The following is a 20,951-nucleotide window of genomic DNA, read 5'->3' on the forward strand; positions in this document are numbered from 1 at the left end:
GGGGGGCTTAGTGGCTAGAAGCCGACACATACGTGTCTTGGGGCCAAGGGAGAGCTAGTGACTGGAGATCTGGCCCTATCTTTGGGGTACTTCACATTCAAATGGGATAGAAGCTTGTGGGAAGGGCGAGGAAAAGCAGAAGAGCCCAGCTCCGTGATTTTCAAACTGCAGGCCCCTGAAATCATGTCGATAGGCATAATCAGTACTTTTTTTAATGAACTAGAATGAACGATACTGCAAAAGAAATACTGCTCACTACAGAAAGAAATCAGGGCAACCTGGACAAATGCCTGGTCAGAGGCAAGGAATGCCCAGGTAAGCCTGTGCCAGCTTGTGCCAGAGAGCAAGGGACTGCTCCTAGATTATGGAGGTCCTGTCCAATTTTTTTTTTTAATTTTGTAAATTTTATCATTAATCTTTTTAAAATTCCAGTATAATTAACGTACAATGTTATATTAGTTTGGGATCCTCTCTGATGAGCAAGGGGCTGACCAGAAGGGGCTTCGTCTGGCTGAGGATGAGACAATTTGAGCTTCAAGAAGAAGAATGAGGATAACTGATGGAGATACGCTGAACCATTCATGAGTCCCTAATTGTAGTGAGATAAAAGGGGTACCCCAAAACCTAAGTCCATGTATTAATCCTTGGAATCTGAAGATATTGCCTTATAGGGCAAGTGGTTTGATTCAGTTAAGGATCTTAAAGGGAAGGCTGAGCCTAGGCTATTATGTGGGTCCCAAACGTAATCATCTGTATCCAGAAGAGACAGACACGCAGGGGAGGATGTGGCCAGGCAGCCTGGAGGGACACCGTCCAAAGCCAACAGTGGCCCGAAGCCCCCGAAAGCTGCAAGGGAAGCACGGAACAGATTCTCCCCGCCCCCCCACCCCGAGCCTTCGGAAGGAGCACAGTTCAGACAACACCTTGACTTTGGACAACCAACCTCCAAAACTGCGACAGAATATACTTCTGCTGTCGTCAGCCACCCACTCTGCAGTCATCTGTTACAGCAGCCACAGGAAACTAATACAATAATGATATCCCAAAAAGAGAAAGCCAAGAGCGGTGAAGACAGAACTGTCAGAGCACACAGACATAGTAGCTGAATTTGATAATATATCTCTCTGGGGGTCATCTGGGTTGGCTGGCTCTGAAACGTATTTCTTGCAAGGGATCGTGTTCAGAGAGATTGAAAAACCGGCCCAGTGGCTGAGGTCCTGGGCTTTGGAGTCCAAGTGAAGACAAATAACTCACTTCTGCCCCCTACAGGCTATGTGGCCTGGGGCGAGTCACTCACCCCGCCTGTGAAGCAGAGGTGAAATCACACCCTTCCAGCAGAGCCCACCAGGTATATTTGCTGTTATGGTTAATGATAACCAGACACATGGAAAGACAGGCCCAAGCCACATCCCATGCCGTGTTAGGTAGCACCAAGCCCCTTCTGCTGCCCCAACTGAGAACTTCTAGGGATGGCAGAATGATAGAGTGAACGGACTAAAACCATGCAAGCAAGCCCCTTCGTTTCAGTGAGGGGGAAACTGAGGCCCAAAGAACATTGACTTGACCAAGGTGACATGGTTAATGAAACGACCAAGGTGGGACCTAGATCTTAGTCTTTGAACTCCCAGGCTAAGGCAAAGGCATGCTACCTCCAACCTCCATGACCTCTCATTGGCCCGTAGGGCACCACGGATACCACTCCTATGGCCCAGGCCTTTGGACCACTGGCAGGGCCCTACACAAGCCTCCTTTGTGTCCAACCCACAGGAAATCCCTTAGATGCCATGCCCATGGGTTATCCGGGAGAGGGTTTCTGCACCAATGAGCTTTCCTTGCACAGAACAAGCTCACAATATCCTACGATTACCTGTTCAAATGATTCCAATATTTCTCCCTGACAGCTCCAAGTGCTGATCCCCTGATCCTGTCTAGCAGGAGGGCCTGCAGGCGTCCAAGCAGCCAGCTAACCAGAGACAGCAGGACAGACTGTGAGAAAGCGTGGCTGGAGAAAGGATTCTCAGGATCACCCCCAATCCTCCAGACTCTCCGCAGAGCCCCGGCCACTTTCCTTACCTCACCTGGGACTCAGAGCGACCGTGTTCCTCTCCTAGCTGCCAGGGGCTTTGGACCGGGCGGGCTGTGTAGACAGCTCCATGGTAACACGCAGCCAAAGAGAATTCAGCCAATCTGGGGGAACAGGGACAAGGCCAGAGGAGGCCTCTTTCTCAGCACTGAGCCACCCAGCCCTGAAATAAGGGCTGAGGATACAGGTTTGGGGGTCAGGCAGGCTTGGGCTGGAATTTGAGCTTTTGTACTTACTGACTGCCCGGTCTTGGGCAAGGAACTTAACTGTGGCCGGAGCCTCATTTATAAAGGAGGGGTCATGATGTCTACTTTGCTGGACTGTCATAAGGACGAAGGCCATCACGTTTGTAAGGGGCTTAGCACAATGCCTCTCACATTACAGATCTCCAGTAAGTGGGGGCGGCTAGAAGGAGCCACGTGTAGCAATAATAATACTGTAATACTTGGCACCTGGCGGGCGCTAAAGAGACACGAAATAAATTGAACAAGAAGTTTCCACGGGGCTAAGGAACGTCTGCATTTAATGCATTCCCCATCCAAAGGAACCATAATTCCTTTGAATCATCTAGTCATCCAACAGTTATTAAGCACTGCTATAAACTGAATGCATTCCCCCAAATCTCATATGTTGAAATCCTAACCCCTAGTGTGATGGTATTAGGAAGGGGGAGGCTTTGGGGGTGACGAGGTCATGAGAGTGGGGCCTCCACGGATGGGATCGGAGTCGTCATCAAGGCTCCAGAGAGCTCCCTTGCCCCTTCCACCCCTGAGATTGTAGAGGAAAGGTGGGTGTTCTGAACTCACTGTCACCTTGACCTCGGACTGCCAGCCTCCGAAACTGTGAGGCATAAATGCCTAATGTTTATAAGCCGCCTGGTCTATGGTGTTTTGTCGTAATAGCCCACACAGGCTCAGGTGCTGAGCTAGGTCTGGGAATACAGGGGAGAGCGAGGTAGACAGAACACTGCTCTCACAGAACATGTTTTGGCCCTAAACCTTAGCTGTTCGGAGAGTCTGGTTGGAAGTTTCAGATCGCTTCCAGGAAAACACGGTTCACTCCTCTTACGTAACATTTTACCAACATTCAAGCGGCTCAGAGAAGGTGGGCAGTGAGAGTCTCTGGCCTCCATGAGCTTTCCTGCTCCAGCCACAGTCGTCTACTACCACCCCGGGAACCCCCACCCCTGACCCATCTCGCAGAGGCCAAGAGGAACTTCGAGGAACCCCCAGAGCCCAGTAAAAATAGCCCGACGCAGAAGGGGGTGCTGGAATCACTTGCCTAGGTCATCACAGTGTATCACAGCATGTTCAGAGCAAGAAAAGCTCATCGGTTCACTGCCCGAGGCCAAGGGGTATCTGGTAAAAATCCAAACATCCCAACCCCATGTCTGCCATCCGTCTGCTCCCTCAAGCTATCCCCCTGGCTTCACCCTCTGGCCTTGGGTCTCTGATGGCCCTTGGGCAGGAGTCAGTGACTCGTGCTTGTCCATCTCCAGTCTTCTCCAGCCCACTCAAAGCTCTGCCTCCCTTCTAACACATGGGCCAGAGCTGCCCACTGATTCCTGGTCCTTGTTCCAGACCTAGCCTCATACCCCCCACCCCTCATTCAAGCCAGGCAGAGATGCAATCTTGCCATCAGACCTTTGCTTCTGCAGCTGCCCTAGAGAGGAACCCCACTCCCACCTGCCCCTCACCCCGGTAAATCCTGTGGAATTTTTACCTATATCCCAATCCATGGCACGCTCTCCTCTTCTGGGCTGTTTTCCATGGGCACCAGGAACACGTGCACATGTCCTGTCTCTGCCCACAGGAGCTAAGGCCCTTGAAGGGTCTCTGTCTCATTCACCTGGAAATCCCCTAGGGCTTCGCACAGTGCCAGGCCCCTAACAGGTGCTCGGTTGATGTGGTCTTCTTTGGGGAAGCAGAGACTATAGGCAGAGAGAGCTGGACTGAAGGCAGGCTCTGGCTGAAGAAGGTATTTGGGCATGCTAGCTGATCCCAGTGCCCTCCGGCTGAAGCCCTGTAGGGGCCAACCTCCAATTCTATCCACCCGGGCTGAACAGCTTAGGGTCAAATCTTCTGGAACAAAGTAGCCAGCTTCCATCTGATGAGAAACAGAAAGCTCATAATGGCTCCTTGAGGCCTTTGTCTGTCAGCCAATCTGAAAGAACAATCTACCAGGTTCTTCCCCAGGACCCCGCTATGAAAGCTCTGTTCTCCAGTGCTGTCCTTATGACTGAGCTCTGGCTAAGATGTACCTGGGGATTCCTCAGTGAAGGGATTACTGACCCAGAAGCCCAGCAGGTATAATCCATCATGTCTGGTCCAAACCACTGGCCTCTCCATTTCTGGGGCTGGCCCACATTCCAGGGGCTCAAATCTGATTGTGTCCACAGCCCTTCTCCTCCCCGACTACACTACATGCACAGATCTCCACGATTTCCCTCTGCCGCTTATCCCCATGAAGATCGATGGCCAGCAGTTATTTCAAACTCTAGGACGGGTGGGATCCAAGGCCTCTGGGACCGTTCTAAGGATCCTGGGTGCTTGAGAAGTCAGCTGGCAGATAGCTGTGACCCAATAGAGACCCACGCCTGAAAACAGCTGTTAACCTGCCTCCCTCTGTGTAACCCAGTCACATCCCACATCTCCCTGAGGGATCAGAGCGCTAGAAGGGATACAGGATTCCATCGCTTATGAAGAAATTGGGGCCCAGAGAAGAAAAGTACAAAGACATACAAGCAATTAGTGGGATTTAAATCAACATCTCCTACTCCAGGGCTCCTCAGCTTTATGATTCAAATGAAAACCGAGCACCCAATTAAAGAGGACCCTGGGGTCCCCTGTCCGTGAGCTATAATCCCGAAGCCCGATGGCAGTCATGGTAGCAGGCCCTGGGGAGCAGAGTGTGCCAGCCAGACCCAACAGGTAGAATGTGTTCCTGAGAGGTCTCCAGAGGCTCCCCGGAACAAAGAGAGTGACAAGCAGACGCTGGCATGGCTGGGCTTCCTGGAATGGGGAAGAGATCAGGGCTCGGGCAGCTGCCAGGCTCTGCCAGGCAGAGACAAATTCATCAAAGGGCCAGAGGCTGGGCCATTCCTCAGAGCCTGGTTTAAAGGCAGCTGCCATCCCTCCAGGTGCGCAAACCAATCGATCCATAATCCAGGGGGTAATTAACAGATTTTTAGTTGAATTTCATTGGGTGTCTGCGCAAGGAGGCCCGCAGACTTGGCCCACCCACAGGCATACACCAGCTTCCAGAGCCTGTGATGAGGCGGGAGAGCTATGCAGGGCAGGACCAAGGGCCTGGTTAGGGGTCCCCATCTGCCTCTTCCAAGCTGTGTGAACAGGGGCGAATCCCCTAACCACCTGCACCTCAGTTGCCCCAAATGGAAAATAAGCATCACGAGACTTGTTTTATGGGATACCGTAAGAACTAAGATAAGGTATGCAAGAGATTTCCTTTGCATGGCATCTGGCACACAGGAAACCCTGGAGAAACGATGACTTGTTCGCAGTTTTCCTAAGTGTGATCACTACCAGGCTCTTCGGGCAACAAAAATTGTAGAAATGCTCCTAAATCTAGAGGCTAGCTGCCATCCACAAGCGAGCGGGCTATGGCCATGGAAGCTACCCTCCCACAGTGGGTCAAGCAAGCATGGATCTGGTCTGCAGCTCAGTTCGGAATGGCCAGGAGAAGCCACGGGGCTCTGCCCACTGCCCGTCAGACTCAGCAAACCAGCGATCAGAGGCCTTCCAGCTGTGGGGCACCTGTGGCTTACCTGAGAACTTTCTGGTCTCTAGAGCCCATGCAGCCCATGTACGTAGGCAGACCCAGTGCCACAATGTGCAGTCATTGGTCGTCAGGATATCCTGCCCATTGCTCTGCTCTCTCTCTCGCAGACACAATGGACGGGGCACTGGGCATCCTTGGTGATAACCTATAACGTGTGTTACTGTCTGCTTTCTCGTTGCTATCTTGTTTCTCAGGCAAATGACTGTTTCCTGGGATCGGCTCCAAGGTACCTACCACACTTACACCTTTATGCCCCCTCTGCTTCTGGGGGAGCAAGCCTAGCACAAGTTGTGGGCCAGGCCCTGCAGTGATGGGGGGTCTGTGTTCATCCCCCAGCAGAGGGAAGGAGGAAGGAAGAAGGAAGCTAGGGAGGATGCGGGCAGAGGCTTCTTAGGGAGAGGAGGAGGGAAGAGAGGAGAGGGTGAACCCACCCATAACTTAACACCAAACCTGAACCCTGGGAGAAAAGAGTGTCCGCCACCAAGTCAAAGCAGACCAGAGGGTTCACAGACTCCCCAGTCCAGGCTACAGCACGGCAGGCAATGTTGCCAGAGGGATCCATAGGCCAACACCTAAATTTTCCAGGCATCCTGAGACAATGAGTGGGAAGCCCACTCTGCACCAGGCTCTGACATCATTCCCTTGGACCACACGGATGTGCATTCAGAACTTAGGAATTTCCCTGTCCCCAGTCCTGGGGTCGCTTCCCAACCAAGCACAGAATCACAGAATTTCTGTGATGGGAAGCCATGGAGGGCAATTCCCCCAAATCCTATCCAATACCGTATGCCCCCTCCATCATTTCTGCTGTGCCCTCAAGGCAAGCATGAACCACAGGTGCACACACACCTGCCTACAAACATTATGTGTGTGCCAATGCACGTCCACATTCTCCCTCCCCTTCTCTCTGGGCTGCCCTGCACTCCTGCTCCATTCCCCCCCACCACCACCCCTCGTGCTATTTGCCTTGTATATTCCATTCACACATTAGCCCTACAAAGATTAAGAGGATTAGCTCATATCGAGAGCTTTGTATCTCCAAAGCTCTTACCAACACTAGCTAATTAAACAGACACAGTCCCCTTTCCCTTGGCTGTCGTGTGTGGAAAGCCTAAGACATGAATTAACGAGACCCAGGTTCTAGCCCGATGGAAAGATACATCTCCTTCTACAAAATACGGAGAATACAGGCGCCCCTCAGACTTACCACAGGTGCGGTTCCCGACCCCCATAGTAAAATGACTATCGCCAAAAAGCAAGCCTAGTGAACTTTTTGGTTTCCCAGCCCACACGAAAGTCATGTTTACACTATGCTGTAGTCTGTTAAATGCACAAGAGCATTATGTCTAAAAGATAGTGTCCAGGGGCATCTGGGTGGCTCAGTTGGTTAAGGGATTGCCTTTGGCTCAGGTCACGATCCCAGGGTCCCGGGCTCCTTGCTCAGCAGGGAGTCTGCTTCTTCCTCTGATCCTCTCCCCTCTCAGGCTCTCTCTCTCTTTCAAATAATAAAATAAAATCTTTAAAAATAATAATACATGATAAAATACAGTGTCCATGCCTAAATTAGAAAATACTTGATTGCTAAAACTGTGCTAACCGTAATCTGAACTTTCAAGGAATTGTGATCACTGATCACAGATAACCATAAATAAAATGTAATAATAATTTAAAAATCTGAAATATTGTGAGAATGACCAGAATGAGACACAGAGACATGATGTGAGCAAATACTGTTGGAAAAAAGGCACCACAAGACCTCGTCCATGCAGGGTGGCTGCAAACCTTCCATTTGTAAAATTTTAAAAAACACAAAAAACAAAACAGTGTCTGCAAAGTGCAATGAAGCAAATCACAGTAACGCAAGGTGTGCCTGTGATTCCTCTGTGACCCCACACAAGAGAGGAAGAAACACAGGGAGTAAGGGACTGACCGGAGGCTAAGCAGCTGGGAAGGGGTTGGGCTCGGCTGCAAACTTAAGTCTCCCCAACCTCCAAAGCCGGCTCCTAAGCACGACTGTGTAAAGATAATAGTTACCACTCCCAGGATTTCACACTCTGAGATGACCTGGCAGAGACCAGCTCTTCTGGCCTCGAATGACTGTCCCCCCCCAGCATCCCTACCGCTCACGCTTGCTGGACTGTTTTGAACTGTCTCTTCAGGCACAGACCCTCTGGCTCGCGTCATGTGATCGCAGCCCCTCTCCCCTCCCCGGGATCTAAGTTGTCAATGGTCATTTCTCTTTCCCCAGGCCCACCAGGGCCCCTAGCTCAGGTCTCCACGCACGGTGGCAGCTCAGAGCTGTGGTGTGGTCTCTGCCTGACCTGGAGCGAGCGGAGATCTCCTCTCTCTTTCCCAGATGTCACAGGGGAAGCCCCAGAGCCAGTTACCCTCCACGATGAGGCAGCTCAATTAACCAAGTCATTAATGAGGGATGCATTTACAGCTTCTATTGTCAAGTCTAATAATTTCCTTTAACTGAGATCTTTTGCCTTCATTAATGGAATCAGGGCCTGTCAGGAAACGATCAAAAAAACTCTTAGGATTCCCACCCGTCATGTTGAATCCCATGTGCCGCAAGTTTCATCACTGGGAGCCAGGCTCAGTCAATTCTTTCAGATGCTGTCAGCCCTTAACAAGGCTAATAAGATTTTTTTTTCTTCAAAAGTCTTAATAGGACAGAGAATTTGAGGAAATCAATGAGCAACTAATTACCCATTAAACATTATTTGCCCAGCACTGGGAGGACACAGAATTCAAAAGATCCTTTCTTTCTGAGAGCTTAGAACCCTGGATGAGTAAGAAAATTAGCATGACAAAAAATGAGGTAACAGGTGGAGGGGCTCTGGCACTATCAATACGGTAGGAATCATTCATTCATTCGTTCGTTCATTCAGTGAAATACCATTTAGGTGACACTCACAGTACAGCCTGTTATAGACCAACACCCTGAGTTCAAAGTGGTGAGAGGTGTTGATGGGGATAGAGATGGGGCATATCCCCAAAGACCCTGGGGGACGCAGGCTGTGTGAGCAAGGGAGCAGAGGATAAGGCAGAATGACAACTACGTCAGGAGAAGAAAGAACCACGTATCCTGGGAGTCTGTACAGAAAAGACAGTGTGAGCAGGGCAGGTCTTGAGAAAGCAGCAGGACTGACATCCTGACTGGCCACATAAGGAGGTAAGCGGAGTCTCAGACTCCCCATCACTACGACGAGACCCTGTGACCCGAAAGCACACTGTTCCCTGCGTAGCATGGAAGGATGCAGGATTAATCTTGGAAAACGAGACGCCGGTCTGTTCATGCCCATGGGCTGCGGTCCACGATGAGCTCACCAGGCCTGCAGATAGATCCCTCATTCGGTCATTGAACACTTGCCAAAGGATGATACTGAGGAGGCCCGGGAGAGCGAGGCACAGGCTCTGCCCTCACTGAGCTTACAGTCAGATGGGGGAGGAGACCAGCACGCTGCAGCGACAGGACAGATGGGTAAATGCCTGAAGCACACACACGAGGGGGGAAACTCCAGATGGGGGGAGGGTGGCCAGCAAGGCAATGGGCCAAGAGGACATGACTAAGCTGAATCCTGAGTCACAGGTGTGCAGCCAGGAACGCGATCGGGGATGACCACGAGTTAGAGTGCACCCTCAGTACCATCGGTTTGGGGGGGGGCTCCCTTCTGTGGCCCAAACAGTACCTGACATTTCACGCACACCCTCACCCCCATCCACACAGACACTTCGATTCTAACCACGTCTGCGTGTGTGTGTTCAGGATACAAGTGAGCCTCGCAACTGTGCCGGATCTTAAGTATTACTATCCCGCTGAGTGAACGGGAGATGGAAGTGACTTTCTCACGGCCATACAGGTTGCACTGAGATTCAAATCCACCCACTGTTCCGCACTTTGGAATATGGGTAGCGGTGGGGGGATAGGGTGGGGGGAGGGGAGGTCAGGAATGGACGCTTCCCTGGCCCCTTGGATAATTGAGTGGTCTACAGGTCCACACAGCAAAAAGAGTGACCTGGTCAAGGGGCCCCAGCTCCTGTGTTCAGCACTGTGGTCTGGCACCCTGGAGAAGCAAGCAAGGGGCCAGCCCTCTCCCCATTCTGCCTTAAGCTGCGCCTCACTTCCAAGGGTCAGCCATGAGATGGAGACTAGAGGCTCTTTCGAGAATTCTCGCTCCGACATTCTCCAACTCTGGCTCTCATCGAAAAGGCCTGCCCGAGGCATCGGCAGGGGACAAGAAGCTAGTCAGAGTGTCCCATCAGTGTGTCTCACGTGGGCCAGCCTGTGACTTAGCAAGGATCCCCCGTCCAGGAGAGGAGACCACCTCAGAGCAGGGTGGGCAAACGGCCAAGTCCCTGAGGCTCAAGATGCCCCAGGGGGTTCCTATGTCCATCATCTTCCCTCACTTCGCCCTCTCTGCACATCTGAAGAGAGTATCCTATCCGTTTGCTCCTCCAAAGACTTAGAATCCGCCCCACGAGTCACCAAGAACACACTGCGTTCTCCTCTGGACAGGCTGCTTCTCAAGGACAATGTTCTCTGCCATCTGGTCCTCCACTGACCCCAGGTCCCTGCCTGCCATGCTCCCGCCCTCCGCGTCCAGCTCCCAGCTCCGGGGCCAGGTGAGAGACAGGTGGGAGGGACCGCCCACTAGCAGGACCCATTTTGCCAGAAAGCTGTTCCTCCACCCACTCTCTCCTGAGCACACACACAGCAACGCCGTGTTTTCTCAGGCTTAAGGGGCTGGGATCCAGGAGTGCTGCACACAAGAATAAACAATCTCATCTCCAAGTGTATATTTTGTCTTCATTATGCCACCGTGAAGGTGTTAATACACAACTTACAACATATTAATCACCCTTCTAACTTCCAAATGCTAAATGCATCATTAACATTCATGTTTTCTTCAATTACTTGGCTGTTCTGGGGGAGGGGAGCAGTCAGCTGCCTCCTAAATCCTTCTCCCGTGGACGGCTCGGAGGCCGTAAAAGGCAGCCTGGGCCTCCACCTGTACTGGGACAGGGGAAGGTCCTGCTCCCCACCGACAGCGTGGCTGCCTGGCCTAAAGGCAGGCTGGTCATAAGAAAATGCAACTAAAGCCAAGAAGTGAGAGGAAGAAATCCAAAGAGGGAGGAGAAGGCACGGGGGAGGGAGAGAGGGACAATGGAGGAACCAACCCCACCGAGTCTAACCACCTGGTTTTATAAGTGAGAGGACTGTAGCTCAGAGAGGGTGAGCGACATGACCAAGATCACACAGCAGGTGAGAGGAGGGATGAGAGGAACGAAGGAGCAAAATCCAGAATGTGGAAGAGGGCAAGGCGATAGGAAGGCAAGGGGGCAGGAGGCAGGTCTGCAAAGAAGTACAAAGAGGGCGAGAAGGAAGAAGCAGAGAAGGAAGGACAAAGGATGAGTAAGGACGGGGGCACATGGGAGCCAGCTAGCCCAGAGCTGGCCCCAATGTCACCCCCCAGCTGCTCAGCGCCCAAACCCCCAGGGCAGAAGATGACTGGGAGAGGGGATATAACCTCCGATCAGGGACAACCAGACTGGGCTTACAGGGGGAGGGAGGAGGTGGGGTTGGGCATCTGCCCCAGGCCTCCAAATTGTAGCCAGACTAAATATGACACACAATTAAAATGTCATTACCCCACAATGGCGCTCTCCAAACTTCACTCGGAATTCGTTACAGGCGCTGGTGGCTACAAAATCAATTTGCTATTGTACTTCAGCAAATCAGGTTCAATCATCTCCCTGCCAGTGGGTTGCAGACCAGCCCTGAATTGAAGAGGGAAGAGAGAAAAGGGCTCCTGCTGGCAGGTCACTTTTTTTGTCCACAGGCTGCCATCCAGCCAGGCCTGTCCACCTTGAGGTGGAAGCATCCAAGGTCAGCACACACTGCCGCTTCCAGAAGGGGACATCTGGGGGCTCAGAGCCCAGCGAGCAGAGAAACAGAGCTAGAGGCAGCAGGGTCGGGGTCAGTGGACGCCGTCCTGGGCCTTCCAAAGATACAGACCCCAATGCTCATTCTGTCCCTAGTTAAAAGCCCGCACGAGCCTGTGCAGTGCTTTGAAAAGATCAGGCACTTGAGCCTCATAACTTAGGAGGTGGGCAAGGCAGGCCTCACTGCCTTCTCCAAGCTGTGAGCTTCAGAGGGGTTAGGGGCATGGCCAAGATCACCCTGTCGGTAGGAGGAGGGCAGCGACTATGTGTATTAATGGGAACAGCATTCAGCCCCGGAACGCACACACGCTCATGATAACGGCAGAGTCTGCAGGCTCCCAGCCGAGGGTGACCGGCGGGGCCGGCCCGGAGAGCCACCGCAAACGGACCCCGCTCAGCCTAGCGAGCTGGAGCCCCATCAGGTCTTCCTCGCAAGCTGCCGCCCATCTGTCTCCTCTTTCCTAAGCCCACTGCTCCACTCCAAGCCAGGATCCAGGACGCCCGAAGCAGCCCCCTGGCTGCCTCCCCTCTCTCCAATCTTGTAAGCCAGTTCCAGAACGATCTTCTAAAACGACACATTGACCTTGCCACTTCTTTGCTCATAAACTTCACACAGCTGCCTCTGCTCTGAGCTTCTGCTCCCACCACTCAACTGAAAATGCTCCCCCAAGAGGCCCCATGACCCCCTCACTGCCCAACGGTCGCCTTCTGTCCCACCTTACTGCACCTTCTCTCAGAAGCTCCTGTCGCCTCCAACCACCTCCATCCTGGAAACTGCCTCCCTCGGTTCCCTGGGTTGATTTTGTGTGTCCTTTACCTCTCCGGTTACTCCTCGGGTGGCGTTTGAGCTTTCCTCCTCGGTCAATGCTCGTGTTCCCCAGCTCTCTCCTCTTAGCCTTTATGATACCATGACTTCCTCTGACCCCATGGCTTTGGCTGCATCTCCACCCAAAGGAACTCCAAATCCGTGTCTTGAGCCCACATCCCTCTCCTGAATTCCAGATCCCATCAACTAGCTGCTTGCACCAATGAGATGCTTCCCCGTGGACCCCCAAACTCAACACATGGAAACCGAACTCATCATCCCTCTTTCTGCCTCCAAATGACTACTCCTCCCAAAGCCTCTCTTTCCGAATGGCATCACCACCCAACCAGTTGTCCTGGGAATCATTCTCGACGTGCCCCTCTCGCTTCCCCACCACACAGGTGTTGGCGGGGCCCTGCCCCCATCCCCAGCAAGCACCATCCCCGTACTGCAAGTACCTGGACTTCCCAGTCCAGGGGGCCTTCCTCCCGCAGACCGCAGGGCTGGGGAGTTCAACCCAGACACAACCTGAGCCCATGCCATGTGGGAACTACATGATGAGGACCCCAACTTCCTGGTCCTTTGGGTGGGATACGTTGGAGCTGTGTTCCCCCACTGTCTCTGCGAGACCCCAGTGGGATTGAACCCATGTGCCTGTAACTGTAACTGCTCTTTAATTCTCCCTGCATTGGATCCCTTCCCTTCCCTGTCTCGCTTTGCCATTGGTCACCTCCCCTAAACGAACCTCTTACAACCTAAATCCTGGCCTCAGGCTCTGCCCTTGAGGGAACCCTGCCTCACTGCCCACCCAATCCTGGTTCTATCACCAATGTCAAGCCCACTTCCCACATGCCTCAAAGTGATATCCTGCTCCTATACCTGCTTCTACCCTCATGGTGTCCCACCTAGCTGAGAAAAACAGCCTTCCAAATGGCCTGTCCTGCTTGAAACCATCTCCAGTGACACATCTGATCACCGCATTCTCTTGCCTGAAACCCTGGAGTAGAGACCACTGTCTAGAGGACACAGTCCAAAAAGCCCATGAGCCTTTTATCCTCATGGCTTCAGAGATGCTCCATGATCCGTCCTCACCTCTGTCCACCCTCAAGCCTCATTGGACTCGACCCTGAGCACGTCCTCCCAACCTTACCAAGAGTTCCCAACTCAAGAACAGGATCTTTCGTCCTTCCAAGGCCTGTCCGTGTCCTCCCTGCTCCTTCTGCTCATATACTCCTCGTCAAACACTGAGCTCGAGGATCACTCCTGTGAAGTCCTTCCTGCCGCCCATCGCCTCCCGGTGTTTCCCACGAGAGAATTCCCTGCCTTCCTCTCCACCCTCATAGTCCCTATGACACGCTTCTATCTGCACACCTGTGGCCCTCTTGTGCCCTGAATGGCATCCATACCTTTCTCTTTGAAGGTGAGGCAATGGTATATCATCTTAAAATCTCCAGGGCCTAGCTCAGAACCTGACAATGTAACAGGTGCTCAGTAAACGTCAGTTGCAAGCTAAGAACCGGAATGGGTGGGAAGAATGAACGTAAAGCTTCTTCCCCTTAGGCTCTGCCACTGGCTTGGCCACTGTCTGATGCAGGATCTGGAGATGACTGGCAGAGGCCTTGCCTTTCTGCAGATGTTTACGATGCTATGTAAACAACCTTTCCTGGGGATGATATATGTGGCCTTTCTGCCCTGGGCCTGTGAAGGTCCAAGCCAAGCTGGGCTGTCAGTGTGGCTGCCCCAGTGAGACATGGAGGAACAGCGGGTCCGCAGTGGAGGGTTGAGAAAGGGGATATAATAAAACACCGTACGAGGACAAATCTGGGCCCCATGCCATGAAAAATGTGAGTCTGTCCTTGACGTCGGTGGCAAATGAGGCGTGAAAACATATCAAAATGTGATATTCAATATATGGATGTATTTAATATTTTATGAGACTGGAAATCGGTTACCGAAGGTTTGACCGATAAATCAAGTGCTGAGCAGATGAACTTTTTCAAGTGTCTGCACCTGAGATGTGCCATTCCCCAGGAGGATAAGAGGGGAGGGAGAGAGAAAGTGAGGGAAGAATGAAGGGTCTGTAGACTCTGGAACATGGGATCTGGAGACACCCCCCCACCCCGGACACACCGGCTCTCAGCCACCACCAATGCTCGAACCTTCCGTGCAGGCTGTCTACATGCCTCCTGCCCCTTCCTTGTCTAAAGAACTTTATTCCTCCTGCAAAAATCCAGCAACTTCCTCAGGAATTCTCTCTAAGTGCCTTCCCCTGGCCTTTGTACACTCTTGCCCCAGACCCAGGGAAAGTAGGACACACGTCGCTCTGTACACGGGGCCTGGCGTTCTACATGTGATAGCTCAGGGCCTTCCACACCTGCCTCCCCTCCAGACTCTAAGCTCTTTGATGATCAAGACCAGGGCTCCTCCCTTCAGTAGCCTCCAGAGCCTGGAACCTCCTGGACACAGGGGAGATCCTCAAACCACGTGGAACTTGAACTGAAAGAGAGGAAGCTCTCTCACTGAGAACCACAGCTCTAGAACATTCCCGGCGGCCTGATGCTCGGCTAGGAACTTGCTGATGGCTTTCATACTCCTCTTCGCAAAGACCCTGTGCTCTAAGCAGTATCTATCTAACTGGTGAGTTAAATGAGACTCAGATTCTGCCGCCTGTGCCGCCCATTCTGGAATCTGCCTCAGCTGGACAATCGGCGGCTCCCCCTTCCTGACCAAGATGAAAGTTCCCTTTACTTAGTTCATCTCTTCCCAAGAGAGGAAAGGAAGAGAAATACGCATGGGGGCACCACCAGCTAGGCCAGGGGGCCTCAACCTTGGCACCCCGGACATCTAGCGCTGGATCAATCCTGCAGGCTGTCCTAGGCACTGTGCATCTGTAGTAGCATTTCAGGGCTCTGCCCACTTCATACCTGGAGAGCCACCTTCTCCGTGACAACCGAAAATGTCCCCAGACCTTGCCAAGTGTCCCTGGGTGGCAAAACTAACCGACTAACCAGTGGAGAACCAAGGAGCCAAGCCATCAGACAGCACTGACCTTGTAGGCAAAGGACTTGACTTTGAATTCCAGCTCTGGCCCTACCCTGCGTGCATTTTTTTGTCTTCAAAGACAGGGTTGATGACCTCCCCATGCAGAGTCTTTAAGAGATGTGAATGAAACTGAATTAAATAAATGAACTTGGGCGAACATGCCTAGAACAAATTGGAGAGATTTTAGAACAAGCCTCGAAAGCAAATGCCTCCTCATAGTGGTGTGCAGGTACACGAGCTCACAAACGATAAGCCACTAACTAAAATAAATAAAAAGCTCTGATTTGTCCTGTTTGCTGACTTCTACGATGTGGGTATGCCCAAAATGGCCAATTTCAAGCTACAGATCCGACGCTGCAGAATGCAGAATTGGGGCTAGATGTGCAAAATCACTCTCCCGAGCCAGCCAAGCCGATACAATAAGTGTGACCCAGACAGGCAGGTGGCAGGAGGGAAAGGTGAGCCTGTGGCCTCACTGGAAAATGTCTGCCTGGCTCAAAGGCGTTCAAAGTCGTTTCAAAGCAACAGCATTTCCGGACACAGCGTGTCTGCTCACAGGCCCCTCCTCCCGCTTTGTGATCTCTGCTCTGGAGATTCCCCATCAAAAACTATTCCTCAGCCCTCTTCCTCCTTCTCTTCTGCCTCCAGCCCCTGTTATGAGAGCTAGCACTGAGCGCATGGATGTATTTCTAGCATTAACAAGATAACAATGAAAACACAGTTAGGAAAGGAGGGTACCCTCGCACATGGGCCTTTCATGGGGACAATGAGCCTTGGGTGCAGACAGTCCTATAGTCAAGCCTCCTGCTGTCAAGACTGGAGGGGGGGGGCACCTGGGTGGCTCAGTGGGTTAAGGCCTCTGCTTTCGGCTCAGGTCATGATCTCAGGGTCCTGGGATCGAGCCCCGCATTGGGCTCTCTGCTCAGCAGGGAGCCTGCTTCCTTCCTCCTCTCTCTCTCTCTCTGCCTGCCTCTCTGCATACTTGTGATCTCTGTCTGTCAAATGAATAAATAAAATCTTAAAAAAAAAAAAAAAAAAGACTGGAGTGGGCTCCTTTCCTGCTCTAGGCCTCAATAAAGAAAATAATCTCATCTTCAAAATGGACTATGAATGCCCACCGCTGGGGGTGGCGATGACGTCAGCGCTAGGGAATGTCTGTAAGACGCTAAGCTAGTTTCTTCCCCCTTCCTCTTTGGGCAGGCTCTAATCTGGCCAACTTCCCATTCCCAGGAAGGGGTTGGGGCTTTCCCAGGAAGGGGTTGGGGCTTCCCGAACAGGCCTACGAGGTACCAGTGGGGAGGCAATCAATTCCTACAGAGTTCTGTTTTATCCACTAAACAGAGACCGGCCCCAGGAAGCAAAAACTCTTATCAGTTGAAAATCGCAAAAGATTGTTTTCAGCATCCCCATCATTACACAGAGAGCAGAAGAGGGGGAGCTGCGCTCGTCCGTGGTAACACCGAGGAGGGGCCCATCTGCGGGGAGCTGGCCCCCCGGAGCTCCGGGATCAGGACTGTCAGTGGTACAAGCTGGGAATTGAAGGAGCTGCGCCAGATGAAGGAGAAAGGTGAGAGCGCACGGAAGCCGCCCCGGGGTGCCTGGCGGGTGACTGAGCTGGGAGGAGGGGACCCAGGCAAGATCAAAGGGAAGGATCAATGGCCTGGAAGGCTAGAGTTCCTTGTCAGTCCTCCGGGCCTGTAGGTGCCTGCCGAAGTCGGGGACCACACCAAAGCCTGGGGCTCCTCGTTTAAAGAAAACACAAACCCCTTGGCCCCGCTGTGGCAGAAAAGAAAATACAGAAACTCCCTCCAGGTTTTCTTCATTGATGCTGCTCCTTTTCCATCTCATTAAGGCTGCACGAAGGACACATCCGGCCCCGCCTCTATCGTGGCCCATTCACTTCTGATCAGTTTCGCCCCCAAACTCACAGCGGTGCTTTACTTCCCGCCTCCCCCACGCGATGGGCCTGTTTATTCCTTATTTATTTTGCTCATCTCAGCCCCTTTACTTCTGGGAGTGATTCCAACAACAGCAACAACAACAACAAAAAGAACCACCACTACACACACAATCAATTAAGAAACAAGCTGCTTTGCAAATCGCCCGCAAGTGAGAAAAAGCCTCCCTCCCCTTGAACATGGGGATCTGATCTTTAAACAAAAAGCTGCTGCAGTTCTGTGTGATTCGAATCGGGTCACTTGGCCTGGGTGGGCCTGAGGTTCTTCTGGTCCATAATGAGGGAGATGGACCAGTTCTCATGAGCCCTTAATCTTTTCTAGGGCTGAGCACCTCTTTGAGGATGTGAAGAAAGCTACAGGTTTACCCCTCCCCAATTTCACTCTCAATAATACAAACCACTCGCGGGACGGGACCTCCTACAGCCCTGACTGGAGGAGCAGGAAGAAGCCAGCTTCAGCCCTCTGCTGACTAGGACCAGGCAGGCCTTCTGGGGAGGCCCTGGGAGTGGAAAGCCCAGCTTCCCTGGGTTACCCTGAGGCACTGTTTCTGGAAGGCTGCCATTCAGGCAAACAAAGCTGATTTGACATTTGTTTAATTTGCAGGAAAACGCTTTACCTTTTTTTTTAAGACAAAGGGGAAAAAACCACCCTCATAAAACCTTTTACTCTCTTGCTCTAATGGGACCCATAAAGGCTGACAGTGAACAAGCACCAGGAGTCAAGGCTGTGCGGAAAGCCAGCAGGCAGGGCCCGGAGCAGGGAGCCTCAGGAGTTCCTCTGAGGATAGAGCACGTAGGCTTCAGGGGTATAGCCTCAGGGCCCCCTACCCCCTCTCTTCCGCCTGTCTTGGCAACCAGAAGCCACTATTTCCATCCGCACCAGAGCTGCCACTACCGTCTTCCCTGGGGCCTTACCGCTAGGGTCCTTGGGCCTCCCGCACAGGGGTCGAAGGGTGAGTTGCCCTCTGGAGTGTGTCTCTTGGGCCAGGCCCAGGGCTATGTGCCCAAGCCAATGCAGGAAGGGAAAAAAAAAAACCAACAACCAGCCAATAGTGCTAAGCAGCCCCAAAGCATCTCACTTTTGTGTCATTCTCCTCGGGGGCCTTGCTGTGTTTGACTGGTTCCCACAGTGACGGACCCAAGACGGTGAAGCTGGGGAAAGACCCAAGGAGCTTCTACTTCTGCTGCCCTGTTCTCCCCCTGGTGGAAGGAGAGTTCCAGAGCAACCTTGAAATGAGGCCCACACCCCCACAGTACCAAAGCGGGCGGCCTTGGAACTGGCTTCCACAGATCTCTCATAGAAACCGTTTCTACTCAGAAAACAGGTCACCATGGCCTTGGAGGCACAGGGGAGAGGCTGGGGGGCCCCGGAATGCAGACTCTGAGACAGAGCTGGCAAGACACCCAGAGACTCGATCCCTACACTGATTCCTCAGAACCTCTAAAACTCTCTGGTCTGCGTTTTGCAGATAATGGGGGGAAATGTGTAAAATTCAGTTGGAGAAACCGGGGCACACCATGAGTCCTAGAGAAAGGATGAGGAGACAGGCAACACAGAGCTGTTCCATCCACCATCGCTCTAGCAACAGGCCATGGCGCAGGGATGCGCCTGCTACCCGGTCCAAACATGCACTCCCAGGCATCGGAAGCATCTGGTCCCGAGAAATAAAAAATAATGAAAGATAATAGCCGGTTATGAGAATGTGGATAAATTATCACGGGAGGTTGCTTTCTCATTCCCTGCATGTTAAAAAAGAAAAGAAACAACTGTTTGGAACAGGCTTGGTGACATCCTGTCCAGATACAGAGGATCAGGAGGTCCCCCTCGCCAAGCCCTTGGTTGACAGGACCAGGAGTGCTGAGACAGCCTCCTGAGCAACATCACCCTTCACGGTAGATGGCAAAACGATCCCAGTTTCCCCATCTTGGGATGCAAGCCCTGTGCAATGGGACGCGCTAGCCCTTCCAAGTGAGAAGATGGGTCTCTCCTCTACCTCTTGAATCCGAGCACCAACAGGTGACCTGCTTTGGCCAAGCAAACACTAGTTAACATAAAATAACAGAGGCTCTAGAAAGGGTTCTCCATTGGCATGTCCCTCTTCCACTGCTAGGAACCATCCACCGCCTCGTGAATGAGTCAAGATAGATGGGTTCACGCTGGCGATTTTTTGCAAAGGAAGGATGGGTGTCTGTATCTGTGTCCACGTTTCATCTGCATATGAAATAGGTAGACAAGAGGCCCCGAGTTGTCTCATGGGGAAGCAAGAGACCGCATGGGTCTTGCCCCAGGTGAGACCGAGGGAGGCCATCCCAGACCGTGCCTTCGTTGAGCTAGTGCAAACCCAAGGAACACCCAGGGGGACACAGAGCTACGAAAAACCATAAAGTTTGTTGCTTGAAGCCACTAAGGTTGGGGGAGGTTTTTTATGCAGTGGAAGTTAACCACTGTAGTCTCCTGGCCACTCTCAAGGCAAAGAACTGGCCGCCCACCCCACCCAGGGCTAGGGCAGACTGGACCAAACAGGCCAGGCAAGTGTCCAGGGGCCAGTGCGGAAAGACCATGAACTCAGCACGACAGCAAGGCTGACTTCAAACCACCATCCTGCCACCTGCTAGCTGTGTGTGACCTCAGGCAGGATCCTGAGTGTCTCATCTGCCCAGTGGGGCTAGTAAGTCCTCGCAAAACAGCGATAGGACAGAATGAGTGAAAACCCGGGACACACAGCCAGGGCTACATAAACCCTCTCTTTTGTACTCAGATCATCCAGCCCAGGTCTCCCCCTGTGATGAAGAAGAGGAGAAAGTGCAGGTCCCTCTCGGGACCCATCCCACTCGGGACCCCAGGTCCGCTTCCACTGCCAGGCCACACAGGGGCAGGAGGGAGTCTGTCGCCAAAACAGCCACTTGGATCAGTCGCTGAGCTCACTTGGTTTTTAATCTCTCCGAGGAAAGAGACGTTTCCTCCAACATTCACTGCATCAGCAACTCTGTAAGTAAAATGCAGGAAACACAATGTCTTTATTCATTCCATCAAGCGGTAATTAGGGCCTGGAATAGGAATCTTCGTCGGCAGGCCGGCTCCTAAAAGCCAAGCAGGTTTCTAATTGGGCTGGAGCACGACACTGGGTGGGGGGGGGGGGGACTGCACAGGGGCCGCTGAGGAGGGACTCGTCTAGAGCCGCAATTTCCCTTTCCCTCTCACACCTTTAAGAGAAAAAATTAGCATGCTGCACCGTATCAGGAAATTAGACAAAGTGGGAGCCGCACCAGATAGGAAAAACACACACAGCCCACAACCTAGAGGACCCCCGCCGATC

The 20,951-nt window shown here is 52.4% G+C and overlaps 1 protein-coding gene across 7 annotated transcripts in view; it reads right to left on the minus strand.

Moving 5' to 3' along the window:
- The window catches only part of GRIK4 (glutamate ionotropic receptor kainate type subunit 4), a 410,580-nt gene that overhangs the window by 320,605 nt on the left and 69,024 nt on the right, over positions 1–20,951 (minus strand). The window lies entirely within an intron of this gene.

The sequence above is a fragment of the Mustela nigripes genome, chromosome 1 (genome assembly GCF_022355385.1).
Source record: "Mustela nigripes isolate SB6536 chromosome 1, MUSNIG.SB6536, whole genome shotgun sequence".
In the NCBI taxonomy this organism is placed as follows: domain Eukaryota; kingdom Metazoa; phylum Chordata; class Mammalia; order Carnivora; family Mustelidae; genus Mustela; species Mustela nigripes.